We start from the raw sequence: 17,100 nt of genomic DNA, 5'->3' as shown, positions 1-17,100 counted from the left end.
GCTAATGCAGTTGCTAAAGGACCAAATTTGGCAAAGTTTGCAGTCACCATAGAATAAGAGATTCTCCTCTCAGTTCATGCTTCTTGTCACCTAAGCAGGTGTCAAATCCCCTGGGTTTGTCTTTTCACAGCTTCTTTCCATTTCACTCCATCTTAACAGCTGTAAATGTCACCAGTAAACTGTGTTAGTATATTTCCATTAACATTAGCAAAAAAACTCAGCTGACAACAACTGTCGGAGTATGAAGATTAATCTTTATATAGCACACCGAACATGGATCTGTTCTACATCTTCCGGTACAGTCCATACTTTGTTTCTACTCCTTCCCAACAATAGCTTTCATGAAGGGAAAAAAAAAAAGTCAGTGTATTTTAGCATTAATATGTTAACAGTGCTATTCTCTCAGGCTTCACACTTTATGCTTTAGTTGGCAAACTATTTCTTTCTGCTAGCAGCAAAGGGGACAAGTGGAGTTACTCACCCCAGATTCCTAGGAAAGAGAAAGTACAGCTTTGTTCCACTCCTGCTCACAGACTTAGCTTATTTACAGCTCATAGCATAGAAAGAGTTAAAGCTTTTATGACATTAAAACTGAACACATGGGAGGCCTACCCTGACATAAACATGATGGCATAGCAAGTGTTAAAGCTTTGTCTATGGTAAATTAAGGCTTTGAAAAACATCTCAGTTGGGAGCAATTTTGGAAAATTTTGAAACATGAATTACTGACTCTCCTTCTCCTCTCCCCTGCAAAGTGGTCTTTCAAGATTGGTCAGTTTGGAGGGAGGGGAGAAAAAAAAAGTGTCAACACTTGACATACTCAATCCATCCATAAATGTAAACATGCCTGAACTGCAGTTGGATTTTTCTTCTACTAAAGAGCATGTGGAAGCAGTTACCTGAATGTAAATGTGATAAAGACTGGGTAAAATGCAAACCAAATGATGCCTTATTACTTAATATAAAGAGACAGTTCTGCAAGATCAAAGTCATGCAGCACAAAATGTAATGGGCTTCACTGGAGAGACAGGCTTCAGAGATTTGTTTAAAACATGGCTACATTTTGATGAAATGCTAAGTAGACAAAATTGGGGTAAGTTTAACGAGTTTCCCAGAACCTGACCTATGATCTTCAAAAGCATCTTTTCTCTCCTCCCACATTCTCCCACTTTGTACCATTCCCAAATACCACAAGGGTGTCAATGAGAAGCTTCCCTGGCTTTATCATGGTGGGGGGGATGACAATTACTTTATTCCAAGGCATGGAAGAATTGTCACCTTTAAGTGCACACCCTGTGGACACCAGAAAGGGATAGATCTTCTCAGTGCCCTTGCATTGCACGCTTTGTACTGGGACCTCCATGTGCCCAACTGTCACTCCATACCCAGCTGCTACCTCAGACGTATTTGTCCTTTCAGTCAATAAAATCAGGAAAGACAATGATACAACTTATCCAGGAACAAAAGAACTGGAGGAAACCTCAAGAGTAATTTCTAAATGTTTTGATATCACAGAGCACTTAATAAAATACAGTTCCTAATAAACCTGCTTTATCCTCCACTACCTTCTCCAGTTTCATCCTCTGCTATGTTTTAACGATTTAGAATGGGCAGAAGGTGTGTTTGGAAAGTGGGTTAGTGGTTTCCCCAAAAAGCCACAACAACATCTTGGCCTTGCCTTCCTTCCTATGTACCTCTGGCCTGGGAGCTGCTGCTTATTGCTTTTGCCCAACTCTTGTTTCTGATCACATATTTTGGGCCATCCTCTCTGTCAAGAGTCTGTAGAGTACCTGGTTGTGGCACTTTGAGGCTGTGGGTGCCTTTAGGAACCACAAAGTTACAGACCTCCAGAGGGTCCAGGAGGTGGACTGGAAGATGTATTTCATACCTGTAAGTCCTGCATCCCTACACATCTGGCTGCAGAATCAGTTGTTTCCCCACCCTCTCTCCTCCCAGGGAGGAGACCCAGGCTCTTACCTCTCTTGGCAGGGGAGTGAGGTCTGGTGTTGGCCTTGCCAGTTAGGGTTGGAGTGGCCTAATTGGGGCCTGGGGCTGCCAAGCCAAATTTTGTGCTGCGTCACAATGGTGTGGTATGGAGAGTAGAGGGGCTTGGTAGGGAGGGGGCATGAAGCCTTGGCTTTTGCTAGTCTGGTTTAAAGGGAGGTTTGTGTAAAGCTTTGGCTTAATAAGCTTCCATGTTAAGCCCAGACTATGGATTTTGGTGTGTTATATATGCCTTGTACTGAGTATATAGTTGTGAATAGCATTTGCGTTTGAACTTTCCATCCTATCCAATCCTTTGTGTGAGTGATTTTTCTTTTGCCCCTTTGGAAGAGGTAAAAGAGCAATCTGTCTCACTCTAAACCACGACAATGGTACAATGATTGACAATGCTGGGTCCCATCCTAACGTAAATCAACAAGTGATACAATCAAATATCTGTATCATGCATAGAGAAAGTGATATGATGTTGGACAGTAAGCATTAACTAAAAATGAAAAAGGTGCATTTAACTCAGAAAGTTGGATCTTGAGTTACTAAGGACAAAAAAAAAAAAATAATGCACATTAAAAAGAGCATTCACAGAATTAATGCTGCCTATCTCCCACAGCAGTAGCTCTTTGAAAGAAATTATATGTTAAATTCCCAAAGAGACTATTTTCTTTTGATTCTCAATTACATACAATAATAGGGAGCATTTTGTGAATGAATCTGACGCCTATGCCTCCAATAAAACCCTGTATCTCATTCATGCTTATTTAACAATCTTGTAAAGAAAAAAAAAGTAAAAAACCATGATTGAATCAGGCATTTTTCCTTCTCACCAGTGAAGATTTGTTAAGCATTCCTACTGAAAAGCTCATTGTTATGAATAATTTTTTTGCAGTAGCCACAGTGTTCAAAGCAGCTTAGGGAGCAAATGTCAAACACGCTTGCCACCTCAGAGAACAGTTTACAGTTGCTTTGATCACGCAAACACTAATTCTTTCATTTTAGAGGGGTTCATAGCAATAAACATTAAACTGATAGCAGGCATTTGCACTGCACAGATTGTAATTAGATATGAACCTCACAACGTTGTAAGGCAGAAGAAAGATGGAAAAACGTAAGGCTTGAGTACAGCTCACCGGAGCTGCTTGAGCTGAGTGCTCATCCTGGTGCTGTGGCAGCTTTTCTGGTTTCTCTTCTTCTCTCCAACTTGCTTTGAGCCAGAAGCTTTCTTGAGTCAGAAACTATCCAGAGAGAGTCAGGAAGAATGGGATGGAGGCTGGGGTCAGTGTTAAATAGGCAGCACAGATAGTGCAATTCAGAGTAATTGCAACGTGACAAAAACAAGAATCAGCTGAGAGATTCTCTTTCCTATGCTAGTAATTCAGCTTGCAAACATGACCTTAAACCCATTTTAATTGTTCCTTTCCACCATTATTTATACACTCCATAAAATCTTCAAAGCAGACAAATGAAGAATATGAGGCTGTTTCTGTGCTAACAGCCAAGCTGCTCATCATTCCCTGCAACAGGAATGAGTTTGGGCTGACATCTCCCACTGGAGACCAACACTGTGTTGGCAGCTCCTCGTTAGCTCATTAGCTTCATTACCTGTGGGTAACGGTCAAGTAAGAGTAATTTGTTCTTATGTGGGTCATATGCTTTGAGCTCTTTTTGTGCCCTCCAAAGCACCAGCAGTCCATCATCTCACTGACTACTCAGTGATAAAATTAAAACCTACTACCACCAGCACAAGGGAAGGCTCTGAGAGACACGGCTCAATCAAAACATGCTGCATGGTGACTCTTTTACTAGAGTGGCCTGGTCTTTTCTTGGCTTTGGAGCCACATAAAAGTGGATCATAAACCCTAACGATTTTTATTTATTTATTTTAAATTTATTTGAGCATTTCCCTTAAGATTTATTTTTTTGTATGTGTGTTTGCTTTTTTTTTAATGCATTAATACCTGAGCTGAGAGCTTTTTGTTACTCTTCCAGGATTGAAATGGCAGCGGTTTCAGTGAAAGAGTAAGATATTAGTTGTGGAGATGTTTGGGATGAGGCTTACAAATTTGGAGGGTTTGTTCTGATGGATTGTGTAGGGCAGGACAACACCTCTGAAATGAATGAGCCCAAACATACATAGCCAGTTTTGTCATGCTGTTCCCCTTAAACTCTCAATAATGTAGGATTATTCACAGCTTCAGATCCATAAGGCTGAAGCCTGCTCAGTGCATGCAGGACCTAGTAACTGCCTTGACTTCACATAGATGTAGCTGTGAGCAGAATCTGGCTTTCTTAAGAAAATTAATTACTGAAAAGCTCCTAATGCAGGAGCTGAAAGATTCCACATTTCCAAAATGCACTGGGTGACCTTGAGTATGTCTGGTTTAGATGCCCAAATTCATTGACCCAGGAAAGAGATTCCAAGTGTTTTCTCCTGACACCTGGCATTTCCTGACAGGGAGACCGATGTCACCTGATGGACAGTTTCCATGTTATGTTAATGGTTATGCTGACAGTCCAGGAGCCAAAACAAGGTCTGCCTGCCCTAGAGAGGAGCACTATGCTGGAAGCAGACTTGCTTCTCCAGCCTCTGGCACATGTTAACTAGAATCCTGGTGTTTTCTGTGGCCCATGTGGACTGATGGTGCTTCAAGCACCCAAAGAATGGTCCAGGTGGCCTCTTTGACACTGTGTTTAATTCCTGAGCATGAATTCAAGAGGTTGCTGGCATGGGTGGGTGCAGATGGGAAGGTCCATATCTGGGTACCATTCAGGAGACAGGTTTTTTGAGCCTCTGCTCCCAGTTAAATAGAAAGCAGCAGGTTGATGGGGCAGCTGGAGAAGGTACTCTGTCATCCTCTGACATTGGATGCTTTTTTCTACTCTCAAAACAGCTCCTGTGCCTGGCAACTCCAGTCAATCCAAGTATTAGACCCTCTTCTGCAACCAGCTGCTTGTCAATCCCACATGTGCCAAGGGGAGAAGAGGAGCTGCAGTATCAGTCCTCCACAGCCATGGAAATGCAATTGTATTGTGGAGAGGCAATCTTTAGTCACTTGGAAATTCAGTTTCATTTCCTTTTGAAAGTATTTTCAGGACGTTTTTTTTTTTCCTTGGATGATGAGTGCTTTCTCTAAAATAAAACAAAAGAAAACAGCTTTGTCTCCTAGGAGATACAGGAAGCAGTTTTGGAGAAAACTAACACTGAAAAGAGGTCTCAGTTGACAACACAAACATACAACAGAAGACTGTGATGGCACATATGCCATCTCAACCGGGTGCTTAGAGGCACCAGAGCGCCCCTGGTTGTGCTTTTGGGACAACTATCCTTATCCCCTTTTTGTGGCCACAACATAGCTTCAGAAAGTAGACTGCATCCTCTTTTAAACTCAGTGTGTACTGCCTAATTGCATGAGGACACAGCCCTGTCTCTGCAGCATCACAGCCACTTCCATGATTTGTTAGTTTTTGGGCTGCTATATTATTAAGTTTCTTTGCCCTATGTTGCCAGCTAATGGAATAAATTCTTTGTGCTTATTAGAAAGAGTCCCTAGCTTTATTAAGTTACATAATTTACAGCCAATAGGGTAATCTATAAAACATTAACAAACGTGTAACCTTAGACAAGCCTTATATATTGATTTCTCTGAACTTCTCACAAAGCCTGACTTTGGCTGAAAAACATTCAGTCCCAGTGGCAACCCCAAATAACACTTAATGTATTAAGGTGTGGGCACTGGAGAACAAACAGAACTGGCTTCCTTGGAAATAAAGCTGGCTCTCTGCTGGTCTCTGTGGATCTAGCTCATAAAGGTTATTTTTTGAATCTTGGAAGGAAGCTCCTGTTTACTCTTTTGTGCCTCATCTTTGCAAGGAAAATACAGGGATGTTGCAAAACACAGCAGCTGTGATACAATTGAAAACAAACATAAATAATCTCTCAGGATGGACAAAGAAGGATACTGCAAAACCTATATTAGATGAAGATGATGAAGCCTGGGGTTTCTCAGGTGAACTTTAGCTAGGGGTGCTAGTATCAAGCGTGACCTAGCCCTGTCTGCATTAAGTGGGAAGTTATGCTTCACATCAGGTAAATGACTCATTTTTCTAACACAACACCTCATGTAAATGTATTTTCCAACCATAAAAAACCCTCTGATGTCTCTTGAGTGCTGTTTAGTGGATGATACTGATATACCTGCAGTTATGTTTTTGATGCAATCAGGAAAGCTAGTGTTTTATTATCCCTATCTCTCTATTTTCAAGACAGTGAAAAAAACCCAAACCACCATCAGATACTTTCTGCCAGGGAACATACGTGCATTATCACACGACAAAATTGTACCAATGATAATTTCACAGGCAATTTAGGACTAGAATGGAGGAAGTATCAGAAAAAAGCATCACAGGGAACAATCCTGCTCAAGCAAGGAAGTAGACATGCATCTGCTCCATCTTCAGTTTCAGTGATTTGGTGAAGGCATAGAGATAATTTTGGGAATAATTAAAGGGCTTAATCTTTTTGTAACCTATATTCTCGAGCAGTACATTTATGTATGGAAATTTTATGGACTTTGCTTTACTTTAAACACAGAATAACCTATTCATTTTGCAAGACTTTGAAAGGTTTCCTTTTCAAAAGGGATGCAGTCACGATGGAGGAATAAAGCTTCCCAGCAAATGTTGGGGACTAGTGTGCAGAGTTCCCACGTCCCCTTTGGAGACTTTATCATTTAACAGCCACAACTCCCCTTTATTAGATCACTATAAAACAAGTGCCTGGAGGGAGTCAGAAATGAATTGAATTTTGTAGATTTAAATGATTGTGTGGGACCTTTTTGGTTTAATATATACCCTGGAGAGGTTTGCTACTAGAACTTGGGAACTTTATAATAAGAATAATTCCTTAGCTAGAGATCTTTATCTTGTTATATTAATGATTCACTGGGGGGTTACGCTGGAAAATGAAGGGAAATTTTTAAAAGGGCTATTAGATCAAATGTTCTTATGGAGACATGTACAGAGACGGTCAACAAAGATTTATAGGCTGGTGAGATAAGGAGTTTACTGCCTTTGTGTTGCATGTACAAGGCAGCCAGCTGTTTCAGAATGAGGTCCTCTCTGCACTGTTACTCAGTGCTGTCTCCAGCTCACAATCAGCAGGCTGCCTCTTGCTTGTGCACTGCAAAATATGCATGGAGCAAGGGAATTCACATAATAGTGGTTGTAACTACCTAGCTTCAACGGTGTGGGCCAAACTCTGCACCCAGACCTACATTTGTACAACTCTGCCTTTATCCCAGAGGCTTTGCAGCACTATTGCTCAGCTCCAGCACTGCCACATCAGTCCCAGCATGTACTATTTATAGTGCCCACAGTTCCTGATGGATTTGGTGACCGTTCAATGTATCTAAATAGCAACCATGTGGTCTCCAAGGATGTGCCATTTGGAGAATGGCACTTTGCCCATGCAAAGCATTTACTGTGTTTCTGCCATTTATAGTTTCCACTGTATGGGGTTTTGAAAGCCTGTTTCCTGTATCACATAGTTTTACCTGTGATCACGACCCACCAATTTTAATGATAATATCAAAGAATTGAAGGATCAACTGCAATCCCCATGGCTGAAGCTACGCATCCAAAAATAACAAGGCAATTAAGAACATGCAGTGTGGCATTTTAGGCCTGAGGAGGGTGATTTTTCATCCAGCCAGGATGAATCCCCACTGACAGTCAACAAATTAAAATTGAGCAGCACTGTAGCCTTTGCAAATCCAAACGAAAGTGGGGAGAAATGAAGGAACATTCACTTGCACTTTGCTATCAGGTATCAGGATTTGAGAAGAAATTGCTGATAGTGGATTTAGTTATGTCATAGCCACTGTCTGGACCTTAAATGTGATAGCGGAGAAAGAGAAATCATGCTGACTTTTGCTTGACAGGTGCTACAGAGAGCCTGGTAGTCACCAATGATGTCCAAGAAGCCCTGTTTGACCCATTCACTAACAGCATTTTTTCTACTTCTGTAAAAGTGTGAATGTTGTCCCAAGTGCCATACACCAAGCACACTTTGGTTCCTCCTTTGCTGTTGTTGCCTCATATCCATGTCTAGGACAGGTGAAAGTTAATTCCCTCGGCCACTTCCTCTCTCCTGTACAATAATGTTCCAAGGTGGCTCTAAAGTTGGAGGTAAGAACTCTGGGGAAACTTGTGGAGGAAAAATGCCCAAGGCTAAATTCTGTTGCAACAGATATGAGGAAAAGAAAATCTATAGTGCTGCTCTGTAGCTTGGTAGAAGCTGAGGAAATCCCATACCTCTTGGGAGCAAGTCTCCTGAGAATGATTTTGGGATAATCCCGGACAAAGAGCCCTCCACACTTAATGTTTTTATGAAGGCAGAATGAGAGCATTGTGAAGAGCGTCACAAGCACTTTGCTCAATATAGATCTGGAAGGAAATGTCAAAGGAAGTGAATTTAAATTCCTCTAAATGCAATTAGAGGTGACAAGATTTCTCATGGTGAGAGACTGTGTTAAAACAAAAGCTCAAAGTTCCCATCCAGTTCATGAAGCCTTAGGTAGCTATTGGTAATATGAATTAAATTAATCAAAATGGGTAAAAGCTAATGATCCTCTTGGGAACAAAATTAGCTCCTTAATGAAAGAAATGGAGTTCAGAAATTATAATAGAATATTAGCAGATGTGCCCTTTGGAAATTATAAATTTGCAAAATCCCCTTATGTAGATATTAGTTTGAGTCGAATTATCACTAAATCTGACCCTGGAGATGTGATGTGAATAGGAGCACTACAATCTGTTCAGAAGGACCTGAAATCATCTGTCAGCACTTCTGCTGGGCTGGGTGCCACAGAACACCTTTTCAAGTTAGTAACAGGGCACAATCAAACCCCAAAACTTCTACTTGCAATCTGTTAAGACCTTGCTATGGAGTTCTGCTTGCCTTTTGTGGCCTCTGGGCTGCTGAGAATCATTATCCTAAGGAGGGATTTTCAGGAAGAGTCACATTTCTGTAGGACATAAGTGGTCCTTGTGCTTGTCCACCCCAGGCAGTGGATGTTCTGTTCTTGATGTGGATCACCGTCTTGAAACAGAATCACAGAATCACAAAAGGTTAGAGGTTGGAAGGGACCTCCAGAGATAATCAAGTCAAATCCCCCTGCCAAAGGAGGATCATCACCTACGGCAGTCTGCACAGGAATGCATCCAGATGGGTTTTGACAGTCTCCAGAGAAAGAGTCTCCACAACCCTCCCTGGACAGCCGGTTCCAGTGCTCCATCACCCTCACTGTAAAGAAGTTCCTCCTCATATTGAAGTGAAATCTTCTATGTTCAAGTTTGTATCCATTGTTCCTTGTCTTGTGAACCACTGAAAAGAGATTGGTCCTCCTTCTTGCTTTTTTTGAATCCCCTCATCCAGGTCATTAATAAAGATGGTGAACAAAACTGTGCCCAGTACTGATTCCTAGGGAACACCACTTGCCACAGGCCTCCAAGCTGACTCTGTGCCACTGATGATGACCCTCTGAACTCTGTTGTGGAGCCAGTTTGCAATCCACCTCACTGACCAACTGCCTATGCCACATCTCTTGAGCTTTTTAATGAGGATGTTATGGGAGACAGTATCAAAAGCCTTACTGAAGTCAAGATATATGACATCCACTGCTCTTTCCTTGTCTACCCACTTGGTCATGGTTTCATAGAAGGCTATCAGATTAGTCAGGCAGGATCTCCCCTTGGTAAACCCATGTTGACTACTCCTGATGACCCTCTTTTCTTCCATGTGGTTAGAGATGACCTCCAGAATGAGCTGCTTCATCTTCTTTCCAGGGATGAAGGTGAGGCTGACTGGTCTGTAGCTACTTGGGTCCTCCTTCTTGCCTTTTTTGAAGATTGGCATGACCTTTGCTTTCTTCCAGTTGTCAGGCACCTCTCCTGTTCTCCAGGACTTTTAAAAACTGATAGAGAGAGTCTCAGCAACTGTATCAGCCAGTTCTCTCAGCACACATGGATGCACCCCATTGGGGCCCATGGATTTGTGTGCATAAAGGACAGTTTATCAGTGTGGATTAGAGTGTAGTCAGGAGCAAGAGACTCATCAGAGATCCAAACAGAAACCCAGAAAACAAACAAAATTTTGGAAACAAACAAAAATATTATGAATTGCTCATACTGAGACTACAAAGAACTTACTACGTGCCTTGATGGCTCTTTCCAGCCAAGAACTTTTCTCTGCCATTTATGGAAAACATAAAAGCCACTGGGAATTAAATAGGATAAAAACTAGATTTAAATCATCCTTACACATGCTGCTTGCATCAGGATACAGCTGTTTTTCAGCATTTGGAGTCCTTGAAACTTTTAAACCATTTAGAACAGCATGTGATTGGTATGAAAAATAGCACAGGCTTTCTTTTTATAAAAAGGAATCACGCTCCAGGGTGCTGGATGCAGGGACTCCAGAAGCCAAGAAAGATGTTTGAAGTGCTTATTGGCATTCCAGGACCCAGAAAACTCTTCCTGCCTCACGCTATCTCATAGCAATCCTGATGCCTCCATCCTGGGAACAAAACAGGGAATACATTCCCTCTGCTGCAGATGGCTAATGTAGAGCACAAAGCGTGCTTGAGTCCCCAGTTTGAGGATGTAATGTGCATAGTTTAGTGAATGAGGTCTTCCATTTATTTTTGTATTTATAGTACAAGCAGCAGCACTGTGAACTTCCTCTTATCATTCCACCAAAGCTGATTCAGCTCTGCTCAGGCTGTCAGGAGTTTGCTTGCTCCAATCAATAGGCCTCTAACCATAAACGGATCTCTGACAGGGGAAAATCCAAGAACCCTGAGGGAAGTAACAAAGAACTGCAGAATTATGGGGGTTAGATGGGACCTTTAGAGATCACCTCGTCCAGCCCCCTGTCAGAGAAGGTTCACCTAGATCAGATTGCTTGTCCCCCCACACCAGAAGGGAACAAATCCAAGTTTGCACAAATAAGAAGGCAAGTAAAAAAACATTGGACAGCAACAACAAAAAAGGAGAGGGAAGACCCCAAAACATCATGGGCAGTTCTCATAGAAGAAGTATGTCATACATTGTGGCCTTGAACTTTGTGAACAACTGACCAGAGGAAAGAGAGGCACAGCTGAAAGCAGTGGGAGAGGGGTGGTGCTTGAGACTGCACAATGTTAGCATCATGTTAGCATGAGACAGAAATGTGTGGTTCTTCGGTGCTCAGTCTGAAAGGGCTTTGCAAAGGTGCATCCACCACATTATTATCGCTTTTCAGCTAAGCAAACTGAAAGAGAAACACAAAATAGAATGACTTTGACCAAGTTTTATCCTATGACTTTATCCTGAATTGCAATGAAACCCCCAAAATCTGAAATTATCAGCAAAGGAGAATTAAAAAAAAAAAGCCTCAATGTATTTCAGGCTGATTGACAGGTTTTTTGTAGTGGACACTGAAACATTCTCTTTTGATTGAGTTTTTAAAGTTAATGTTATCTTGTAACAATAAAAGCTAATACAAAGCAAAAAAAAAAAAAAATCAACGCAGAAAGTTGCTTTCAAATAAGAAATAGGATGAGATGTTCCAACACTACATCAGCAGCGTCTTCTCCCTTGGATTTCTTTCCTGAGTCTGCTGAAAGAAATCTTCTTTTTGCAAAATGTTCTGATTTCTGATGGCAGTATAGTTAGTTATTTTGCAATTTTTAAGACCAACTGTGCCAAGAACAAAACTGACAGCTCACTTCACCATCTAAGGACACATTTTAAATACAAGAATACTTTAGTACAAGAAGTACCATTTTGCATCATCAGCAACATTTTGTATCTGATTTTAGTTGAGGTCTGCAAGGTCCAGTGGCAACGAAGACCACAATTTAGACATTTATATATATGATGCAAAAAAAATGCTTTCAAAAATTTGAGTCTTGCTGCTTCATAGTTTTCACTGGGTACCTCATGGGTCTTGTACTGACAGAAAAAATAAGTTGTCATTCCTCATTTACCTGCTCCGTGTCACTCCTAAATTTGTGAGCTTCTTTGATGTTCTCCCTCAAAAGTTGTATCTTATTTTATTCTCATGAGTAATTTTATCTTTTCTGCAGAATTTATCACTTAAAGATGCACCAACTTTGCTGGAAAGCACACAAATACACAGAGCAAGAGCAAGAGCAAGAACAAGAAGAAGAACTTTGCTGCCTGGTAGCTCTCCTCCCTGACAATGACTCTTCCCCTGTGGGCTTCACAAGTGCCTCCCTTCCTTCAAGTGTTGCTGTGAGAGACCTTGTCAAAAGCACTGTGAAGTGTAAGTTACTTATCGGATATCTGGATCTCATTTATTCGGGTAGTTGCAGCTCATCCAAGTCTCTGTGATATGTTTTAATGGTAAGACTACCAAATCTGTGGAGGTTTTCCCCAGCAACATGTAAGTATTTTTGTGTCTAAGAACTCTGCTTATAATTGTTTCTCCAAGTCTGACTGGTCTTTAATGGAGATTTACTGATCTGTAGTTCCCACTGATTCCTACAGTCATTTTTAAAGGCTGGTGACACATTTGCTGCTGTATGTTATTCTGGGGACAAAAATGATAGGTTACATACCACAACTGGCTGTTGCATAATTTCATATCTGAATTCCCTTCAGTGACCTCTCTTTTCCTTGTGATTTGTCTGGCAACTTCTTCTATTCTTACATCTGTTTTAGATAGCTCCTCAAGCTCCTCAGCATCAGTTCTGGTGTGAGACTCTGAATAGGAAGACCAATGATTCATTTCCTCTTTCCTCTCCTGAATACTTCTTTTGCTTCTTGATCATCTGCTGGTTTCATTGACTCTTGTTCTGTATAAAGGTGGTTGCATTTGTAATTGCTGATTCTGCTGCCATTATCATTGGTATGTTCTTGGCAAAAGTCTCCTGAATTTTTTTTTTCCTGCTTCATGTAGTTTTACATTTAGCATTTAACACACAAGACTTTATATTTTCTAATTTTCTCATTTTAATGCTCCTCTGGGATGGACTGTCCAGCCCCTTGGACTCTGTCTCTTCTGGAGGAATTTATCTCTGAGTTAGGACAGTTAGGACTTAGCCTATAACAAGAAGTTATTTAAGTCTGATACAGGAATGAGAGAAACAGCTGGAAAGAGTTATTCTCACTGGGAAATTCTTGTTGTCTATTCACATTAGCAACAACATTTTAAAAAATATATATAGATACATAATATATGCAAGCCCTCTTTTTAGAAGGGTCAATAACTCAGATATAGAGAGAATATTAAAGCAGGTACTGCCTTCTTTATCTGAGACCCTCTGGGCAAAAAAGTGTCAAGGATAATATGCACACTAAATAATCATAGTCACAATCATAAAACAATTACATGCACGATCAAAATATCTGTTTCAAGGTTCTCCTATTCGCTAATAAAAGTCTCCTTAAGAGTATCGAAATACAATCTTCCATATGAAAAGGACAAGCAAAAAACAAATGGCATCTTATATTTACAGTGACCTTGTAAGATTTCAAAAGCCTGACCTCCCTATCTTCTAATGCATTGAACGCATGTAAATGATTTAGATAAGGACGTCAGATGCGAGATACGAACATATGTTGATAGTGCCAGAATGGGAGAGAAAAACTGAATAATGAACAAGAACATAACTAGATCCAGGGTGAAGCAGATCTTTCAGGCAACTGGGCCAGTAAATAGAAAATGCAATTTAAATCAGACAAATGTTACATAATAAAATCTAGAGGCAGTGAGCCAGAACAGCAAGAGTACATTTTAGGCTGACGAGTAATTCAGAATGAGCTGAGCAAGAAAGGAATTTTCTCCAGGGTTAGTTCAGTGAAGCCCTCTGAGCCGTCCAGCTGGAGTTCAGCTCCAGCACAAAAGGCAAGGAGAGACTGGATGAATCAGAGAAGAGGCTATAAATCAGGAGAAGGGATAACATTTCTGCGTGAGACTGGGCACTTTTTCATTTGAAGTACTGTGCTCAGTCACCTTTTCACACAAAAAAGGGCATTACTGCCTTGGAGCAGGCACAGCCTCAGCCAGCCAGACTGGCATTTTTTGACTTAAGAAGGGTGCTCAGAGTGGGAGATCTGCTCAGAAGAGAAGCAAGCCCTTTCCAGCAATCAAATTAAATCATCCAGATGATGAAAGAGTGGGGCTGTCCTAACTGCCCTATGGCAAGTAACTGTAACCAGAGCGAAGGACCTTCAGCTCCAGGCACAGTGAAGCTTGCTGCAAGGCGACTTTCTGGGTGAGGATTTGCAGCCTCTAATTTCTGGGCTTTGGTGTCTCAAATACCCCAGACAGCAGCATTTGTGCTTCTCTTGAAATCCATGAATCCCTTAGCTCGGGGTTTCACTAGCTGATCCCAGAAGCAGATAGCTGAGAAAATGAGAAGGCCAGACACCATGACCACTCTCAGTCTTTGCTTTTCTCTAAAGCCTCTGTCACGACACCCTCCAATTTGACAGACTCTAAAATGCAGACACCATCATCCTCCTCTGGATGCAAAATCAGACACTTTAACATGTGTATGACTGTAGCACAGTCTGGATTTGGGATGTAAGAGAGGATAGCAGCTCCTAGATGCTGTGAGCTAATTGCTCATCTTTGTTGAGGTAGTGGAGACTGGGCTAGACAGCCAGGGTGCAGCTGAGCATTATACTTTCAGCATATGGACCATTTAGACTCCCAGCAAAAAGAGCAGTTTAAACTGCTTGGTGCTCGGGTAGGATTTCTGCCATCTGGTGCCCCATATCTTCTGCTGGCAGAAGCTCGAGGTTGGATGCAGCTCTAGGATGGTAATTGTAGAGTCATTTCCATACAAATGGCCTGTAAGTGGTGAGTTTGGGGCAGGCCTATCAGAAAGCATTTGCCTTGCAAACATTTCATCTGCCTTTTTCTCTGCATGAGGACACCAAAGGAAATATAAGACCTTCTGAAGAATATTACTGGTGCCAGAACAGTGTGAATTGGGAAGGGGTGAGACAAAGATGCTCATGCTTATTTTGTTCATTCTTACTGCAGACTGAAGCAGGGATGCTGAAAGACTCCTCCTCTCTGGTGGGAGCAACGGCCAGTCAGACCTGAGACAGGATTACTGATTTGTTCAGTAATGCAGTTTAAGGCTCAGAAGCAGACTCAGACTCCAGTTTGCTTTGTAATGACTGCCATGAAATGGACCTTTCAGACAACCATGAAATCACAAATGAAACATCATAGCTGACGCACTTCTTAATAAGCAAATTAAATTCCTGCTTCACAACAGCAGCACCTGCTTTCTCTAGAGTAAAGCTTCTAAATGTGGTCCAAAGCCACCCTCAGACACAGATCCCTACTTGACATGAACCTGAGCCCCAGCACACGTGATCAGCAGACATACGTTCACGCTCCAGAGTCCTTCTTGAGGAAGGGTGCTTTACTTCTTCCTGGCTGTAGAAAAAAAAGATGGTCTTGCCCTCTGGATGTCAGGCTACCTGTGTAATTTGGTCATCAAATAATCTACACAGATAAAACGGAACTCCTAAATTTTCCTCGTTTTATGTACAAAAGTACATATACCATTCCCTCCTTCCCATTCTAGAAAGGATTTCTGTGTAAGAGTGATGTTACTAGCTGCATGGCAGCAGCGCTTCCTGGGAATTATGTTGAGGGTGCCAGGTGAGCACGAGAGATGTTGTCTTGCACAGAATGAGGGCAGCTCATGTCTTTAAGGTACATCAAGGGTCTCGGTGAGCCACATCCTCAAGTGATGCCTGTCTAAATGTTGCTCTGTAAATGGCCACATATACCTCTGAGGGCAATTCTGGTCTTACAACCTTCATCAACTGAAGAGAGTGTACCACCTCTCATGGGATATTCACACGTACTCCACATCTAAATGTGTCCTGCTTAAAATGCAGATTGTTCCAATTTAACTTAGTAAGTGCTGACTCCAAATATCAAGAATATAAGCATATTTTGCAAGCTCATTTTGCACAGGTACATCTTTCTGAAGGTCTAATGCTAACCTCTAAATTACATGATACGTTGTTTTTTGGCAGGGAGACTGAGGGCAGCTAATCACTGTAGCCTTTTTTGACCATAACACCTGCTGGAAAGCCAACGTGACAAACCCATCATTATTTAACAAGTGATCGTTGCTTTGGCTGTTCAGAAACCAGAGATGAGATTTATTCCACTGTCTAATATTTCATCTGCCTCAAAATCAAGGAACTAGTCAGCACCAGCACAACGTCCAGGGTGAGAGCAACCTGGGGGTGGGGGGGGTTGGTGGAGGGAGGGGGGAGTCACACTGCTCTAAGATGGGTATTTAACAAAAGAGGGGCATATATTAATGTCAGAATGAGCAGCTCCTTTCCACCGACCAGGTGGAGCCAGGCCACTAGTTTGATCTTGATGTCTGTCATGTGGATTGAACTTGATGCAGCAAACTGGGTGCAATTAATGCCATTTCCAACCACTACCATCTTTCTACAAACCTCAATGCTTCTATCTTTTGTTATAGAGGTGGACTATATGGAGACCTCTGGAGAGGATATCTCTTCATTATGATCTGAGGAACCCTAACCAACTGTTGACAAAGGTGTTTTTTGTGTAGGTAGAGAAAGAGGACTGCTAGGCATGTTGTCTACAGCAAAATTTGGATTGAGGAGCATCCCTCTCATTCTGCTAAAATCTTCTGCCTATTCTAGTATCTATAAAGTCATTAAAGCTCCAGGTTTTTGTGAAGTATTTTTTATTAACAGGTATGAGGTAAAGGAGCCTTTATTCAGGGGCTAAAACACTCAGGAAAAACCTGAAGGACCTTTAATGTTGATGCTTGCAAGAAGTTTTCCACCTGACAGCTGAACAACAAAATTGGCACAGGTAATACTGCTCACAGTAGAGAAGCAGGAAGAAAACATAAACCTGAAAACAAGACCTTTCATGATTCTTTACACCTAAAGCCCAAACAAGTGGCAAAAAACACAGAAACTAGATTGTTGGGGGGTCTTCTCACTTTTCTTTTGTGTCCCATATAATGCTAGGTGTAAACCTGTCACCTGAACAACTACAGATACATCTGCATG

Source organism: Indicator indicator, chromosome 6 (genome assembly GCF_027791375.1).
Source record: "Indicator indicator isolate 239-I01 chromosome 6, UM_Iind_1.1, whole genome shotgun sequence".
Taxonomy (NCBI): domain Eukaryota; kingdom Metazoa; phylum Chordata; class Aves; order Piciformes; family Indicatoridae; genus Indicator; species Indicator indicator.
This window is presented reverse-complemented; position numbering follows the sequence as displayed.